The following is an 18,008-nucleotide window of genomic DNA, read 5'->3' as shown; positions in this document are numbered from 1 at the left end:
TCCCTCTCTTCACCCTGCCCCCAACCCCACAGGCATTCTGTTGATTCAGTTTCTCTGGAAAACCCTGGCTAATATACCCATAGGTATCTGGAGTCCTCAGATAACCTTAAACTCTATAGTTATAGTAAAGGTGAATTTCGCAGGGGCACCGCTTGCAAACACAGCTAGCTGGTCCCAAGCCTGCATACCCTAACTTGGTGTTCCTTCCCATGGAAACCACACTAAAGGCTCCTGCTACTGTCCCACTCTCCCTCTGCCTCCTGACACACCCCAAGGCTTTCCCATGTGGCCCTGCATGCTGTGCAGTGTTCTCCCAGGGAGCTGTGAGAATACTAAATCCTTAAACTTTCTCCATCTCTCTCCCGACCTCGCCTGGGCTTCCTGCACCTCCTCCAAGGTAATGTGATGAGACAGACTATGATTGCAGCCCAGTGCCAGGGAAACTGAGATGGCGAGTGGGTTATTTGTCCCTGTCACGTGGTGCTCTGCCAGATGTCACGGTGCTATTCTATGTGAGATCTGGGGCTGACAGAAATGATGGCAAACTCTTGAGCAGCTTAGGCTAAAATAACGATTCTTTGCATAAAACAGAAATTGTCATCATCATTGTAAACACCATCCTAGCCCTCAAGAAAGCCCAGATGAGCTGTGTTCTTGGTGAAGACAAATGTCCATCCAGAGGAGGGGTATTTATTGGCTCTTCAGGTCCAAGAGAATTCCCAGTCCTCCATGCAGGAAGGATTCCAGAGGCATCCATATCTGAGGATAGGGCCCTAGCTCAGAGCAGAGCTCACTCACTGTACCTGGGGGAAGAGGAGGAGGGTTACTTTCCAGAAACAAAGTTAATTTTCCTTGAGTGATTCATAAAGTCGCAGAATCACAGAATTACAGAACCTTAGAATTTCAGAGGCTGGAAGGGATGTCATAGGGCATCTGGTTTCAACACCCCACATTTTAAGAAAGAAAAAAATAATACAGCCCTCCACTCACCTGCAGTTTCTGTGATAGAGGCCCGGATGAATGCTAATTAGAAGGCTGGATGGAAGAACAGCGTTTTCCTACAATTGGTGTTCATTTTGTGGGATTTCTCACTGTTGAGTAATAGATGTATGCGTCCATCCATTCACCTGTCTGTGTATTTACCTATTCATTGCTCCATCGATTCCTCACCCAGCAAAAAATCGAGACAGCTACCTCAAGAACACAGGCATGGTTTGCTCTCACGCCCTCCTCCTTCCTTTTTGTTTTTCTTTCCCATCCAGGATGAAGACGAGCTAGCAGAGCTCTGTGCACGTGTGGGTGTGGGAGAAAGGCCAGTTGCAGCCAGTGTCATGGTGCTGTTTTTAAAACTCTGCAGGTCCCTCACAGGGCCGTGGCTGATAGCGCCCATGCCAGGATTGCTTGGCCTTAACAGAGCATGCGTTAGAAGGGATATCATGAAGGTATCCAAGAAACTAAAGAGCTGAAACAAGCCTCTCCCTTGTCTTCACAATATCTTCCAGTGCCAGACAGGAAGCCACTGGATGGAGCTGAGGACAAATAAATGTCAATAAACCACCACTGGGAGCTGCTGCTCCCCCATTTCCCGTGGCCTGCAGGGGTTCACTAAGTTAAATGCCGCAGCTGATTGTGAAAGGGACCGGGTGAATCCATGATCAATAATGACGCTGGTTTTTACACGAGCTAAGATAAGGGTAATTCAATCTTGTGCTTCAGGCCATATAAACTGATCTCCACAGAAGGGCAAGAATTAATTTAATTCCACACACACAACCCCACCCGACCCTTCCAACAGCTTTAGTATAATGGACTCGGTGTAGGATGGGGAAGACAGAGCACCAGGTATGAACCACCACACCTGTCGGAAGCTTGAACTTGATGGGCCTCCTGGCTGATCCAGGGCAGCAAATCCAGAGCTTCTTACAGCTTCTCTCTCTGTGCTGGGTTTATTACACACAATCTGTACAGGGGCTGTTTCCACACTTAATGGCCGTCCTGAATCACTATCTATTTCCCATCCTCGCCTGCAAAACAGCAACCCAGAGCTAGTGGTAGGCCATCAATACCGGGCCCCATAAAGCCACTGTTGTATAGATTTGCCTTTTTGTGCATGGGCGTCTGATTCACGAGCACTTTGGCAGCCTTCCAGGCTCAAGGAGAGGAAAAAAACATCCTGAGCATCCCAACAGCCTCATTTTGATCTGTGATACTGAGCAACTCATTTCCACTTCACAGGCTCTGCTGAGCTGTGCCACAGAAAGACAAATCCCAGATGTGGCAGGGGTGGGAGGAGGTGGAGGGAGAGGGGCTGGCTGGAAGGAAGGAGGGTGCTGGAGAGGGAGGGAGGGAGGGAGGGCAAAGGGAAGGGAGGGAAGATGAAAGCAGAAAAGGGCTGCATTTATTAAGCTGTTTTTCTTTTGGTGAAAAGAAGCATTTATCAGTGATTTCATATATCATGTGAGAGGTGGCTTCCTGCCAATTTCCAAGAATCCAAACAACCCGCTGACATCATATGCTAAAAATAGCTCAGGCTTTGCTTTAGGTGAACAAATAATGCCGCTGGACAGGAATAGGTTCTCTTCAGTTACATGTTTATTATGATCAGGCTGTCAGGCTTGTGTAATCAAAAGAATCATGTCCAGTTCCAAGGAGGAATGGTGCAAAGAACTCTTCAAACAATTTCAGGACATGACTGATGAAGCCCCATTCCTCCTGCCTTCCCAGGTGGCCAGCAGAGCCTGGCCACTGGAGGAAAGGTGGGCGACTCTGTTGTTGCAGTGTCTTCAAAGCCCCGGTGTGTGTGTGTGTGTGTGTGTGTGTGTGTGTGTGTGTGTGTTCGTTTTATATTTCCATCTCTGCCCTGCCCTCCACACCCATCAGAAAAGGTGGCTGATCTTCCCAAGGGAAATGCATAGAAGGAAGACAGACCTTGAAACTCACAGATAGGGTCAGGAGATTTTCATGAGGCTGGGGCAGGGCCGAGCTGGGTGGGGTTGGTGGCACAGATAGTCAAGGCAGTCTGCAAGCATTCAGGTAAGGGTGCTTGTCTGATGGCAGTCAGAGAGCCATCTTCCACGGCTCTTGGGCTCTGGTACCTTTGATTCTACCTCCCAGAGCTTTTGTGTTGGCGCACGTCCCGTCTGAAACTGGTGCCTGTCGTTCTGTCTGAAGCCACCTGAAAGATTACGATTCATAAATGAGACCTCTCCCTCCTCTGCTGGCACTCTCCTTCTCCCCACCCACTCCCCCAGGCTCACACTGGGGAGAGAGGGAGCTTGGGATGGGTTCGTAAGTATTTGGCAGAAGGGGCAGCAGTAAGGAGGAGAGAAGGACAAGAAAGGGAGATAAGGAGCCGGTGCATCAAAATAGCTGCTGGAAGGTGTTGTATCCCTTCGAACATCTGCATGATTTCTCTTCTCAGTCAGGGATACAATAGAGGTTGTTACTATGGAAACTGGTGTAAAAGCAGCACAGAGAAAGGAGAGGGCTGGATATAAAGAGGAAAGAGTAAAAGGCGTATAACACTTTTAAATCATCAAAGAGGACTACTATAGCACTTCCCACCTCCAAGAGGAGGAACTAAGTCACTGAGCCCAGGGAGGGTTGAATACTGCGATCATGGGAGGGTCAGGGACTATCAGACACCACCATCCTTTTCCCTGGAAGCCTGTGTGTTGAACCTGCCCACCTGCCGTAAAATCGTTAGCTGGGAAAGAATGTCCGGGCAGCTGAGGGTGGTCAGCTTCATGGCAGACGGCAGGCTCTGCTCGGCTCCGCCATGGCCTCTGGGAATGGCCTTGGAGGGAGCAGGACATTTTTCTGTGTCATGGTTTCATCACCTGCCTTCCTCCTAGGAATGACAAAGCACCTTGCTCAAGAAAGAAAAGCTAGTGTCATTCAGGGCAAAGACATGACAGAGTGTCAAGTGCTCTGTGTGCAGAGGGAAAACGTGTGAGCAATTCCAGCTGGTGCCCTGAGCATAATACCCCAGAGTGGCCACGGACCAGGCAGAGGCCAGTCTGTGCATACCTAACCAGTTTCACTTTGTTTCAGTGTGGGTATTAATGGGATGAAATAATTTGCTCAGACTGAGGAGAGTTTTGACAACCATTGGCCTTTCATTCAGACTCACACATGCAGTCCTGCAGACGGTCTGTCCAATAGAAATATGATGTGAGCCACTATGCAATTTATTTATTTTTTTGAGATGGCGTCTCACCCTGTCGCCCAGGCTGGAGTACATTGGCGTGATCTCTGCTCACTGTAACCTCTGCTTCCTGGGTTCAAGTGATTCTCCTGCCTCAGCCTCCCAGGTAGATGTGATTACAGGTGAATGCCATCATGCCCAGCTAATTTTTTGTATCTTTAGTAGAGACGGAGTTTCACCATGTTGGCCAGGCTGATCTCGAACTCCTGACCTTGTGATCCACCTGCCTCAGCCTCCTGAAGTGCTGGGATTATAGACATAAGCCACTGCTCCTGGCGAAATTTATTTATTTATTATTATTTTTATAGAGACAGGATCTCACCCTGTCACCTGGGCTGGAATGCAGTGATGCAAGCATAGCTCACTGCAGCCTTGAACTCCTGGGTTCTAGCCATCCTCCCACCTTAGCCTCCCATGTAGTTAGGATTACAGGTGTGAGCCACCACACCCGGCTAATTTTTAAATCTTTTGTGGAGATAGCTGATCTCAAACTCCTGGCATCAAGCAATCTTTCCACTCAGCCTCCCAAAGCACTGGAATTACAGGTGTCAGCCACCTCACCTGACCCACTATGGAATTTAAAATGTTCTAGTAGCCACATCCAAAAAGTAAAGAAACAGATTAAATAAACTTTAATATAATTTCGCTGTTATGTTATTTAACCCTAGTATATCCAAAATATAATCATTTCGATAAAATCAATTCAGAAATTTTTGATGAGATATTTTATACCGTTTCATACTGAATCTTTGAAATCTGGATTTATCATTATGTGTGTTGTATGTGTGTGAAAGGAAAAGAGAGAGAGAGAAAGACAAAGAAGGAGGGAGGGAGGGAGGGAGGGAGGAAGAAGCGAGGGAGGGAGGGAGGGAGGAAGAAGTGAGGGAGGGAGGGAGGGAGGAAGAAGGGAGGGAGGGAGGGAGGAAGAAAGGAGGGAGGGAGGGAGGGAGGAAGGGTGTCTCTGGCTCAGGCACTGACTCTGACCATGTGTCTTGCACCACTACGGGAGCGATAATTACACACATGCACTTTTTGAACAGATGGTCAACCTCGAGTACCTCCCTTTGCCATTGAACAACGATCCCCTCATCCTCCAGCCACAATCCATGGCCACTGGAATCAGACAAACCCAGCTGAAACCACAGCCTTCTCACTTTCTAAGTGCCTCTTTCTGAGGGAGTTTCTTAACCTTTCTGAGTTTTCCTTGATGTGAAATGGGAATCCTGTTTTACAACTGTGGTAGCTCCTTCCTGTCCCTTATCCCAGCTTGTTCGCCAGTATTCCGTTGAGTACCTAATCTTCCCCAGGCCTCTGTGAGTGAAGAAGCTAGAATCCTACATTTTTTCCATGTGCTCAGAAAGCCACTTGAGTAGAAAGGAGACTTCAAGGACTAAGGTTGAGTTTATTTCACTGATTCACTCCAGGGTGATCGCTGGCTGTTTTCCCAATACACAGAGATACAAATTCTGAACCATTCAGAAAGAGTCCTTCTTTGGATGGCCATGGGCTATATGGTAAGATGTTAGAAAAGATAATTAAAATATGTCCTTCCTTATAAATAAGATCTAGTATTTGGTAGCACAGTAGGGTGACTATAGTTAACAATAATTTATTGTATATTTTTAAATGGACACAAAGAAATGATAAATGCTTGAGGTGATGGATACCCCATTACCCTGATTATTACACATCATATGCCTGTATGAAAACATCATATGTACCCTATAAATATATACAACCATTATGTATCCATAATAATTAAAAATTTAAAAATAGATCCTTTCTCTGTTAGAGTGGCATTGTCCCATACAGTAGCCATTAAACTCATGGGGCTATTTAAATTTGCATTGATTGAAATTAGAAAATGTACTTTCTCGGACACACTAACCACATTTCAGGTGCTCAATAGCCACAAAGGCTGGTGGCTACTGATTGGACATTTCAGATTTAGAACATTTCTGCATACTAGAAAGTTCTGCTAGACAGCATCATTCTGGGTTTTTAGTCATTTATTCAATATGCAGCCAAAATAAAACTCAGAGACAGCAGGACAGCATGCATAAGCAGGCCTAAAGTCAGGCTGGGTGGGTTTCATCCTTTCTCCACTTTGGGCCATGTGTCAACTTAAGAAACTTTTTTTTTTTCTTTTTTTGAGATGAAGTCTCACTCTGTCGCCCAGGCTGGAGTGCAGTGCCACAATCCTGGCTCACTGCAACCTCTACCTCCTGGGTTCAAGCGATTCTCCTGCCTCAGCCTCCCGAGTAGCAGGATTACAGGTGCTCGCCACCACACTCAGCTAATTTTTGTATTTTTAGTAGAGACGGAATTTTGCCATGTTGGCCAGGCTGGACTCAAACTCCTGACCTCAGGTGATTCTCCCACCTCGGCCTCCCAAAGTGCTGGGATTACAGGTGTGAGCCACCGCACCCAGACTTAAGTAAGTTTCTTGACCTCTCTGTGCCTCAGTGTCTCCGTTTCATCATCTGCAATGTGGGGATATTAGTAATAGAACTTAATTCAGCAGATTATTGTCAGAACCAAGTAAAGGAATGCAAGTCAAGTGCTTACAACACTACCTGGCAGGCCGTAAGTGCTTGGGAAATATTAGATATGATTATTAATTATGCCCCATTAACTCTTCTCAAAATCAAGGGAGAGTTAGGGTTATATTGAAAAGTGCAGGTGACCTCCATCACCCCAAAAAGCTTCCTGGAAGAGAGAATCCCTTAAGCTGTCACTCACAGGAAGGAAAGGCGTTCTCCATTATTCAATGCATTTGATGGGCATTTATTGGTCATTTGTTGTGTACAAAGCACTGTTGTGGCAGTTGGAGATGCAAAAATGATGACAGATGGTCCCTTCTAGCTTAAGTCCTGAGTCTAGAGGAGAAAGTCTACACAGCTGACCCTTGAACAACACAAGTTTTAACAGCACGGGTCCACTTGGATTTTCTTTCGCCTCCATCACCCCAGAGGTGAAAAGACCAATCCCTCCTCTTCCTCCTCCTCCTCCTCCTCAGCCTACTTAGCATGAAGACATCAAGGATGAAGAACTTTAAGATGGTCCACTTCCAGTTCATGTTCAGCAAATATATTTTCTCTTCGTTATGATTTTCTTTTCTCTAGCTCACTTTCTCGTGAGAATACAGTGTCTAATACCAATAACATATAAAATGCATACTAATCAGCTGTCTATGTTATCAGCAAGACTTCTGGTCAACATAGGCTATTAGTAGTTAAGTTTTGAGAGAGGCAAAAGTTATATATGGATATTTCACTGTTAGGGCGTTGGCGCCCTTAACCCCCATGTTGTTCAAGGCTCCAGTGTTCTTCCAGGAGTAAGAGCAGTGATGGATTTATGCAGAGTTCCAGGAGAGCCTGGAAAGAAGCCCGAACTCGGCGGGGAGACCAAGGAGGACAATGTGGAAGGGGCAGTCCCGAGCAGACCCTGAAAACCCTGGGAAATGGCAAGCTGTGTGCAGGAGTGATCGACCTTCAACCGCACCTGAAGTCACAAGGCTCCCCCTAGGAATCCCTGGGGACATTCAATCAGCCTCTTGCTGACTGACAAGATGAGCTTCAGCCTGTGCATTTAACACCCTCAGCAGGGGCCTAGCCCCTCTAGGAGCACCTCCAACACCACCAGTGAATCAGCAGCCCTGAGGCCTGCCTGGCTTCTGCAGCTCAAGGCACAATGGGAAACCACAGACATCACAAAAAATGGCTCCCTTCAGCTGGGCGCAGTGCCTCACGCCTGTAATCCCAGCACTTTGGAAGTCTGAGGTGGGCGGATCACCTGAGCTCAGGAGTTTGAGGCCAGCCTGGCCAACATGGTAAACCCCATCTCTACTAAAAATACAAAAATTAGCCAGACTTGGTGGCACACACCTGTAATCCCAGCTAGTCAGGAGACTGAGGCAGGAGAATCGCTTGAACTCAGGAGGTGGAGGTTGTAGTGAGCCGAGATTGTGCCACTGCACTCCAGCCTGGGTGACAGAATAAGACTCCGTCTCAAAAAAAAAGATTCCCTTCTAAGACAATGAAAGCATGTAGAGTCAGGGAGACATGCCCCATTATTATTCCAGTCATTGTTGGTTCTTACAAAGTTGAAATTTTAGCATCTCTCACGATGGCTCTTCTAAAAAGACCCCATGTGTTCTTGGGAAGAAAGGGCCGGCGGAGGCTGCCGTGAGCGTCTGGCCGAGGCTGTCGGTCTAGCGTTGAGAAGCGGACACGCCAGCCTACTGCCCCCAAGGGCCAGTTTCATATGCAAGTCAGGCACCGCCAGCCAAGTGGGAAAGGCAGCCCCGGAGGAGCATGTTTCTGGTGACTGGGAAGCTTTGAGCAGGCCTGCACGCTGGCATAGTGATGAGCCCCCTGCACAGGCAGCGGGGCCGACGGCCAGGCGGGAGGAGGCGGAGGGGCAGCCCCAGCCTCCACCAGAGCATCTGGGGGCTCAAGTCGCCAGATCACCCTGGAGACTAGGTAATGGAATTCTTAAACGGATGAAACACTGAGCTCCAGACCCGTGTCCCTGCCCAAGGTTGGAAACACTGACTTTCTCTCTGGGGCTTCTGGAATCCCCCTGCCTTTCCCTGTCCTTCCCAGCCGTTGCCAGGACAGGAAGAGGCTTTCCAAACAGACTTCTTTGTCTTCCACTTGGTCTGGCCCTCTAGGTCTCATCCGGACTGTTCTGAGCCCCACACATCAGAGACACTGTAGGGGTGACCAGCCGTCCAGGTTGTCTGGAGCTATCCTTGGTTTTAGCACCGAAGCTTCCTGTGTCCCGAGAGGCCCTCAGGCCTGGGCCAACCTGCACCTTGTCGAGCTGCCCCCTCGGCCCTCAGAGCCAGGTTGAGGTCCTGCCCAAGCAGCAGTCATGTCAGGATTCGCCTTCTGTCTCCGACAAAGAGATCTTCACGTCATAGTCAGCCAAGGACAAGGCTAGCCTGGGTATTCACCCCACTGCCTCAGCTGCCTCACCAGGCACGGGAGTGGTCAGGAGGTGCAGACACACGATGAGAAAGCTTTGCCTGTCCCAATGCACAGAGACGCCTGACGCCACCCCAGAGTACCTGTGCTTCATCCACCCATCTTCTGCTGAGCCGAGGCCCAGGTCTCCAAGTGGCGTTGGAGGAGACGGTGGGAGAGACAGCCAGGCCCCACGCTGGGCACCTGAGAGGTAGACTCTGGCTTCGTGTTTAGGTAAGCTCAAGAGACCTGGGCCTCCCCTTGAGTGCAGGTCAGCAGCACGAGGAATCTAACTTGCTATCTATGCTGTCATCTTTTTTTTTTTTCCTTTTTTTTTTGAGACCGAGTCTTGCTCTGTCGCCCAGGCTGGAGTACAGTGGTGCAATCTCAGCTCGCTGCAACCTCCATCTCTCAGGTTCAAGCAATTCTCGTGCCTCAGCCTCCTAAATAGCTGGGATTGGCCGGGCACGGTGGCTCAAGCCTGTAATCCCAGCACTTTGGGAGGCCGAGGCGGGTGGATCACGAGGTCAAGAGATCGAGACCATCCTCGTCAACATGGTGAAACCCCGTCTTTACTAAAAATACAAAAAATTAGCTAGGCATGGTGGCACGTGCCTGTAATCCCAGCTACTCGGGAGGCTGAGGCAGGAGAATTGCCTGAACCCAGGAGGCAGAGGTTGCGGTGAGCCGAGATCACGCCATTGCACTCCAGCCTGGGTAACAAGAGCGAAACTCCATCTCAAAAAAAAAAAAAAAAAAAAATAGCTGGGATTACAGGTGCCTACCACGACATCTAGCTAATTTTTGTATTTTTAGTAGAGACAGGGTTTTACCTTTTTGGCCAGGCTGGTCTTGAACTCCGGACCTCAAGTGATCCACCCGCCTTGGCCTCCCAAAGTGCTGGAATTACAGGTGTAAGCCACTGTGCCCAGCCTCTGTCATCTTTTTTTCAGAGATGAGTTCTCACTCTGTCACCCAGGCTGGAGTACAGTGGCACGATCATGGCTCACTCTAGCCTTGAATTCCTGGGCTCAAGTGATCCTCCCACCTCAGCCTCCCCAAGCAGCTGAGACTACAGACACATGCCACCACACCGGGCTAATTTTTTAAATTTTTGTAGTGAGAGGGTCTTACTATGTTGCCCAAGCTAGTCTTGAACCCTTGGCCTCAAGCAATCCTCCTGCCTCAATCTCCCAAAGTGCTGGGATTAACAGGCATGAGCCACTGTACCTGGCCAACTCTCTTTGACCTTAAATCAAAGAGATGAGATTTCTCAGAAGCAAGAGTTATAAGTGCTGGGGGTCAATTGTGAAGAACTGAATGGATATAATCGTGAATAGTGTAGAACTTACTCTACAGCAGGCTTAGGTCGAGTCAGATCCATAGTCTCCTACACAAACAGTAGGAAACGTGGGCGATTGCGTGATACTGAAAAGAAAACAGAAAAGGAAAGCAATTCGTTTTCTTCACCATTAGGAAACATCATTTTTGTGTGTATAAACCTGGAATCAATTATTAAACTTCCCTTACGGATAAAGCGCAACTTGTAATAAAGAGCAAAAAGGGCTGTTCGTTTCACTTAATGATAAATAAAACGGTGTTTGACCAAGTAGATGAAGACAGTAAGTCAAACTTAAATGGTGGAGCATTTGATGTCGCTGACACTACAAATCTTATTAAGAAGCTTTTTACATTTAAAATATGCAAAATGCAAGCAAAATTTAGTAGTGAAAGTAAAGTTAAATATTTAATGACATAATTAAGTCTTATTAATGTTATGTTCTTTATTTTGCAGATTAAATATTCACAACGATCATCATCACTTTCATCTTTGGTACTTAAGCAATGTGGTTTTCGTAATTATTTGTTGGGTATTTTCATTAACATTTGATGAATACTAATAGTTAAAATAAAAAACAGTTCTTATTTCTGTTGTAATGACTTTGTGGTGGTCATAATATATAAGTGAGGGTTTATAATGTGTGCTACTGGTTAATATTTAGATCACTGATTTTGTTCCCACAGAGTAGAAACGTGGATCTTTATGGGTGATAAATGTCAGTCGTCACATTCTCCCCTTACTCTTTATTTATTTAATCAACTATTCTTAATGTGGCTTCATTGTGGGAGACATATGAATCGCGAACTTACACTAAAGGCCAACAAGTAGTATTTTAGGCTGAGTCCTACTCTTGCGTTAATAATGGCTTGTCTCTCTTTTTAGATGTCCTCATTCACTTCCCATTTTTATCTCATTTCCCTCATGGATTTCGTCCAGCAGAGTTAGACGGCTCTGGCACATTTTCCCTCCATGACCTTTAAAGCTTAGACGGATGGCCTCACAGATATTTTTATTTGGGGACAAAGGATGAACATTTTCCATCCTAAACAACATGAAGCAAATGCTCATGGATCTCCTGATTTTTCATTCAGACAGGGATTGTAGAGTAAGCAGCACTGGGTCATATCGGTGCACACAGTCGGTGTGGCCTGCATATGGTGAGCATCCCTCCCTGCACCAAGTGTGGCAGCCACTTTGTCCTGACACCCGGGGAAGCTTGTCACTTCCAGGGCAGCCCAGGAGATGCATCTTGGCCACCCCCACATCAAGCTCCCATGTGGCAGGCTGCAGACCCCTGCCCAGGCGTTTCTTCTGAAACCTTTAGTGAATTTTCCTTGAGGATGACCGACAGAATGATGGTGATGTATTCTAGTCTCACGGTCAGGCCTGCAATCACATTTCAAAGCAGCTCTGGATCCCTGCTCAGCATTCTGTGACTGACGCGGGCACAGGCATTAGAGTCCAGACAGAGTCACTGCTAATCAGAACAGGATGCCCTTTAGCTTCCTTGGGAAAGCTTTATCTCTTTAGCAGGAGCTATCTGCATTTTTAAAGCCACAGCCTGTTGGAAAGAGCTCTGAACCACAAAAATGTACAGCAGGGGTAAGGAGAGTTCTTAACCATTAACCACCTCCAGGCAGTTAACCATTTAAGTTTAGAAGAACCCACATTCGCTTCAAGAGCAACTCTAATCTATTGAAAACCTACTATGTTGGGCTCTTTCAAGAGCTATTACTGATTCTCACGATGACCTGCTGAGTGGGTGGGAGTACCCCCGTTGTATGGACAAGCAGATGCAAGCTCAGTGAGTTAGCTGACTGCTCTAAGGTCTCACGGCTGATCATGGGCACAGCTGGGGTTCAAAGCCCGTTCTTTCTGGCTAGAGTCCTCAGCAGGCTGTGACGATACCTCCCTCACTGCCATTTTTCCGTGTGATTATATGGGACACGAGCTCCTGGGAAACCTGATTGTTAAGAAAAAGCCCTAATATACACAGAAGCAGAAGAGAAAAGAATAGATCTCACCCTGTTGGTGAAGCCAATGCACGAACTTAATGTGCAGAGAGACACCACTGATGTCTCCGCAGGCCCTGGCCTCAAATCTTTGCCTTGCTGACTATTTGGCCCTGGGCTAGAAAATACAGTGGTCATTCTCAGACGTTTATGTGCAAGTGTTTATCTCTCCAGCCAAGGTGTCCTCAGGTCCTTAGCCATCTGCGTGTTCTCAGCCCTCTACAAACAGCTATGCTGGAATAGCTAAAACGGAGATTTTCATAATGTGTGCTTAAACCATGTATGCTAGAAAACCTGCCAGTTCTGGCCATTCCCAGTAACAATATGTGCTCCCATCACCGCTAAGAGTCTGGCAGCGCGCCGATGATGCCACTGAAGCAAGTGAAGGCAGTGAGACAGGGCTCAGTCCGTGCTGTGCCTCCGACAGCCCAGGAGCCATGGCACAGCGCCAAGAATACACCTTCAACATGACAAGCAGGCCTCGGTTTCCCCCTTCTGAGCACATCAAGAAAAAACACATGTGAGAGCTGGCACAGTGACTCACACCTGCGATCCCAGCACTTTAGGAGGCCGCGGTGGGAGGATTACTCGAGGCCAGGATTTGAGACCAGCCTAAGCAATAGAGCAGGACCCCGTCTGCACAAAAAATTTAAAAAATTAAATCAAAACACATGTGGACTCAACAAGGACAAATATGGACTCCCTGCACCCTGGGGTGAGCCGGGAGGGGCAACGCAGTCAGCACCAGCCAGGACCGCACACATGGTGACATCAGGCCTGCCCTCCCTCTCATCGGTAATGTCTCTCCTTGTCCGGCCTGCAGTGTGACCATTGTTTATTACCTATTGAGCCCCAGCACCATATTTGGCTCTGCAGGCAAGATTGATAGATTCTTGCTGTCACCAACCGCACTCTGATGGCAGCTTTCCAGGCCTTCTCCTCACCCCCCACCCCCTTCACCTTCCAACAACCCCCAAGGCTCAGAGCAGGCCTCCCCACCAGCGAGGCTGATGCAGACCCTTTTGAAGAAGCTGTTTCCAGGAGAGAAAGGAGCTGATGATGGATACCCAGCCAGCCTCCATGCTCAGGAACTGCCCACCGCAGCGAATTGTCTTGCCCTGGAAGCTGCTGACAGCAGTAGGTGCCTTCCTGGAACCACCTCCCTCCACATCTGCCCTGCGCTCTCTGCATCTTCAGAGGAGAGAAGATTTGAGTCTCAGAGGCCTGGGATACACAAGTCGGTAGGAGGGGGAAAGCCTGGATGTAAGAGTCAACACCGCCTTATGGGGAAAAAAGTATCCAACTCAGAGTCTGGAATGGGAGCGACACACAGCTGGACACCAATTCTCATCAGGTGTCCTAAGGCAAGCTGCCATAGCTTCACAGCAGCGCAATTCTGTATGGGTGCTGTGGGACCGCTATGACTTCAAATAAGGACGGAGGCTTCGGAAAGCTAAAAGGCAGTGAGGTTGAGGGACTGTGTCCCAGCTATGAGACTGGGGTGATGGGTCCTTGTTATGTCACCAACAATCGATGTGACCTTAGGCGTTGTGCCCTGAAACTCACTAACAGCCGTCACTTGAAGACCATGCTTACCGTGACCAACCCAGGAAACACCTGTTTCATTAACTCAACTGAAGATGAAGAGGTTTCGGGAACCAAACCCAGAGACCAAGAGCCTGAAGTTGCTGATTCACAGGTCAAATCAGCTGAGCACCCGTGGTGTTCCAGGTGCTGTGCCAACCCCTGATGTTCTTTTATTTGAGACGGAGTTTCGCTTTTGTTGCCCTGACTGGAGTGCAGTGGCTCGATCTCGGCTCACTACAACCTCTGCCTCCTGGGTTCAAGCAATTCTCCTGCCTCAGCCTCCCAAGTAGCTGGGATTATAGGCACCCGCCACCACACCCGGCTAATTTTTGTATTATTAGTAGAGACGAGGTTTCACCATGTTGGTCAGGCTGGTCTCAAACTCCTGACCTCAGGTGATCCACCCGCCTCAGGCTCCCAAAGTGCTGGGATTACGGGTGTGAGCCACCGCACCCAGCCTGACGTTCTTGAAACAGCAGCCCCAGTCCCACTCTGGACCTATGAAGCTCGCAGTTCAGTAGAGGAGTGTGGTGGTTTTTCCAACAACAACCAATCAGTTCTCAGATTCTCCAACACCACCTGAGTGTCCTACAAGTGAATTCAGTTCTGACGCTAACTACCCGGAGTGAGCCCAGACCACACAGGTTAAGGGCTCAGCCCAACAAGAAAGCTCCCATTTCAGATGCCAGCCATAAATAGGGTCCCCATGTGCTGTGGTGTGAATATTTGTGTTCCCTCGAAATCCATGTCTATACCTATTCCGCACTGCAATAGCGTTAAGAGGTAGGGTCTTTGAGTGGGGACTGGGTCATGAGGTGGAGTCCTCATGAACGGGACTCTTAGGAAAGAGGCTAGAGGCAGCTCATTCACCCCTCCAGCCATGAGAGGACACATAGAAGTTGCTGCTTATGAGGAAAAGGCCCTCACCAGACACTGAATCTGCTGGCATTTTGATCTTGGACTTCTCAGCCTCCAGAAAAGTGAGCAATAAATTTCTGTTGTTTATAAATTACCCAGGCTGAGGTTTTGTATAGCAACCCAGACAAAAACAGCAAACTACTTACACTTCTGCCCAGCCAACCTCATATTTGAGCCCCCATCAGGTTCAGTGACTCACTACGAACATAAAACTCAGGAAATACTATACTTACATTACAGTTTATTATAAAGGAGACAAATGAACAGCCAGAGGAAGAGGTACAGAGGATGAGGTCTGGAATGTTCCAAGCACAGGAACCTCTGATCCCATGGAGGTGGGGTGCACCACCCTCCCAGCAGGCAGATATTTTCACCAACCTGGAAGCTCTTCAAACCCCAAGGTTTAGGGCTTTGGGGGCTTTTTGTTTGTTGTTTGTTTTTCAGACAAAGTCTTGCGCTGTTGCCCAGGTTGGAGTGTAGTGGCGTGATCACGGCTCACTGCAACCTTGATCTCCTAGGCTCCGATGGTCCTCTTGCCTCAGCCTCCTGAGTAGCTGGGACCACAAGTACATGCCACCACACCTGGCTAATTTTTAAAAATTATTTGTAGAGACACAGTCTCTCTATGTTGCCCCAGCTGGTGTCGAACTTCTGGGCTCAAGTGATCCTCCTGCTCTGGCCTCCCAAAGTGCTGGGATTACAGGTGTGAGCCACGGCACCCAGCTCCTGTAGTTTTTTACGGTGGTTTCATTAGGTAGGCATCATTGATTCAATACTGGTCCTTGGTGGTTGACCTCAACTTCCAGCCCCTCTCCTCTCTCTGGGGCTGGGGTGGGCGGTGCTTGGGTAAACCCCTGTAAGCATCTCATCAGCCTAAACCCAAGTGTCCAAAAAAGGCTTATTATCAATAACAAAAGGCACTCCCATCGCTCAGGACATTCCAAGGATTTTAGGAGCTCTGTGTCAGGAACTGGGGCAAAGACCAAATCTGCGTATATACATCTGTGTGTGTGTGTGTGTGTGTGTAATACCACAGGTAGCAGGTAGCAGAAATGCTACAGAGAGCTAAGGAAGGCCTACAGGGAGGTAGAGGACTGCATGCTTCTGCTAACTGGGCAAGCTGCACAAGGGAAGGGGCCTGTGGTAAGACCCACTAAGGAAACAGTACCTGCCAAGGTTCACTATGGCTGCAGCACTGGGTGCAGCTTAAACCTTCGCATCTGTATGACCTTGGACTGGTTCCCCCCACCTCCAAGCCTCAGTCACCCCATCAATGGCGCTAATAACTGCAACACATCGGGGTTATCATGGGATTTACTGAGACTCCATAAGTCTCCACACTGTACCTTGCACACCTTGCCTTGCACATATCAAGCGCTCCATGAATTTAAGCTGTGATTATTGGGTGATGATGGTCATGATTAAGGAAAAGTCCAGGGGATAGCGAGAGGCTGTGCACAGCTGATGCACTAGATATGTAAGTGGCTTGATTACCTCCTGATCCGTGGGACATTTGCGTACTCAGGCAGCCATGCACAGACCACCAGACAACTGGCTCCCAGACAATTGCTTAATGGTCCGTGGGGCGACCTGTCCTCCTTCATGCTGAGGGAACCGCAGGGCTCTCCTCTCTGTATTGTCTTCCTGGAGGCCCAGACGTTTTGCCTAGCTTGGCTGGCATGGGCTCCTAATCAGATCATACCCCTAATTAGAAAGAGCTCTTCTTTGAAACAACAACCATAAAATAAACCAAAAATATGTTTGACACAGAGTGAAAGCACTTTGGATCTAATCAAAACAGGAGGGAGAGGACCAAGTTTTTGTGAAGCGGTCCTCTACCTTCTGGTGCTTGCACCTGCAAACAGGACAAATAGGGTGCTCAGGGGCACCCTTGATGTCTTGCAGGAGGGCAGTGGGGAGACCCAAGGGCCACTGTTGGCCTGCTCATGGAGAGGTTCATTGATCCAGGAGGGCTGTGGGCTGGTCTTGGGAGTGTGGCTGGCTGGGATCTCAAGGCTGAGCCGAGGGTGAGCCCAGCAGAGAGGACGCTCTTGCAGCGGAATGAGTGTTTGATCACTGAGTTGCACCTGCCAGTGCTGGCACTCCATCAGGCATGACAGGAATGAATGGCGGCCAAAGATTTCAGGCCAATTGCTCTCCCTCTGCACACCCACCCCCCACACCAGGTGGACTCTTCCCCTTGAGGCCAGGAAGCCCTAAGCCCAGTGCAAGGAAATGCCCAGCACACTGCATTGGGGCCTTGGGCAGGAGGCAGCCTGCACCCAGATCATTATAGCATTGTGAGTGCTGCTCTGCCTCCTAGAGCTGGAGCAGGCAGGGACTGGGCTGACTGTGGGCTTGGGGCACAGATCCCTGGAGTCTATGATCAACACACCCAGCCCTGGGGCCTCCAGCCACACGTGGCCACAGCTGAGCTCACTGCTGCCTCTCACTCTCTCTGGGCCGGACACAAGCCAGAGCCAGTCCCCTGGGTTTTTAGCTCATTTCCTGATGCCACCTCTTCATTAAAGAAGAAGAGGGAGACAGCTGAGGAAATGCTGCCAGGGTGGGGCCTCATGGCACAGCCTTGGCCCACAGCCTGCCTGGAGACTCACACGAGGGCTCTCAGCCTCGGAGGAAATGAGGTGCCGTGTCACACGCACAGCTGTGGGAAGCGTGTCCTCTCTCTCCTCCCTTCTGGAGCTCCCAGGAAGCCAAGGCACATGTCCAGAGTCTCACTTTGGGATGTAGGATGATGGAAGCCAAGGACCCAGCACAGACCAGCTGGCAGCCCCATCCAGGAAGTGCCAACCCCACAGGTCACTCTTGGGAACCCTCGGTGGCCCATACCAGCTGTGCCCATCCATTGAGGTCATGCAGAGATGCATTAACTCCCTGTGAGGACTCGGGATTGTCATCAAGAAGTACAGGTGGGATGCTGAAGGCAGGCCTCAAGCTGGAAGAGGCCAGCT

General features: G+C 48.8%; 1 long non-coding RNA gene across 1 annotated transcript; it reads right to left on the bottom strand.

Annotated features, from left to right (window-relative positions):
• Positions 1 to 553: 553 nt before the first annotated feature.
• On the bottom strand, positions 554 to 1,473 carry LOC116526178. Its single transcript, XR_004258003.1, has 2 exons — positions 991 to 1,473; positions 554 to 803 (listed from the first exon to the last, which is right to left on the bottom strand). It is a non-coding gene; the product is annotated as an uncharacterized LOC116526178 (long non-coding RNA).
• Between the last annotated feature and the right edge of the window lie 16,535 nt (positions 1,474 to 18,008).

Source organism: Sapajus apella, unplaced genomic scaffold (genome assembly GCF_009761245.1).
Source record: "Sapajus apella isolate SASKATOON/1434 unplaced genomic scaffold, GSC_monkey_1.0 scaffold49, whole genome shotgun sequence".
Taxonomy (NCBI): domain Eukaryota; kingdom Metazoa; phylum Chordata; class Mammalia; order Primates; family Cebidae; genus Sapajus; species Sapajus apella.
This window is presented reverse-complemented; position numbering and strand designations above follow the sequence as displayed.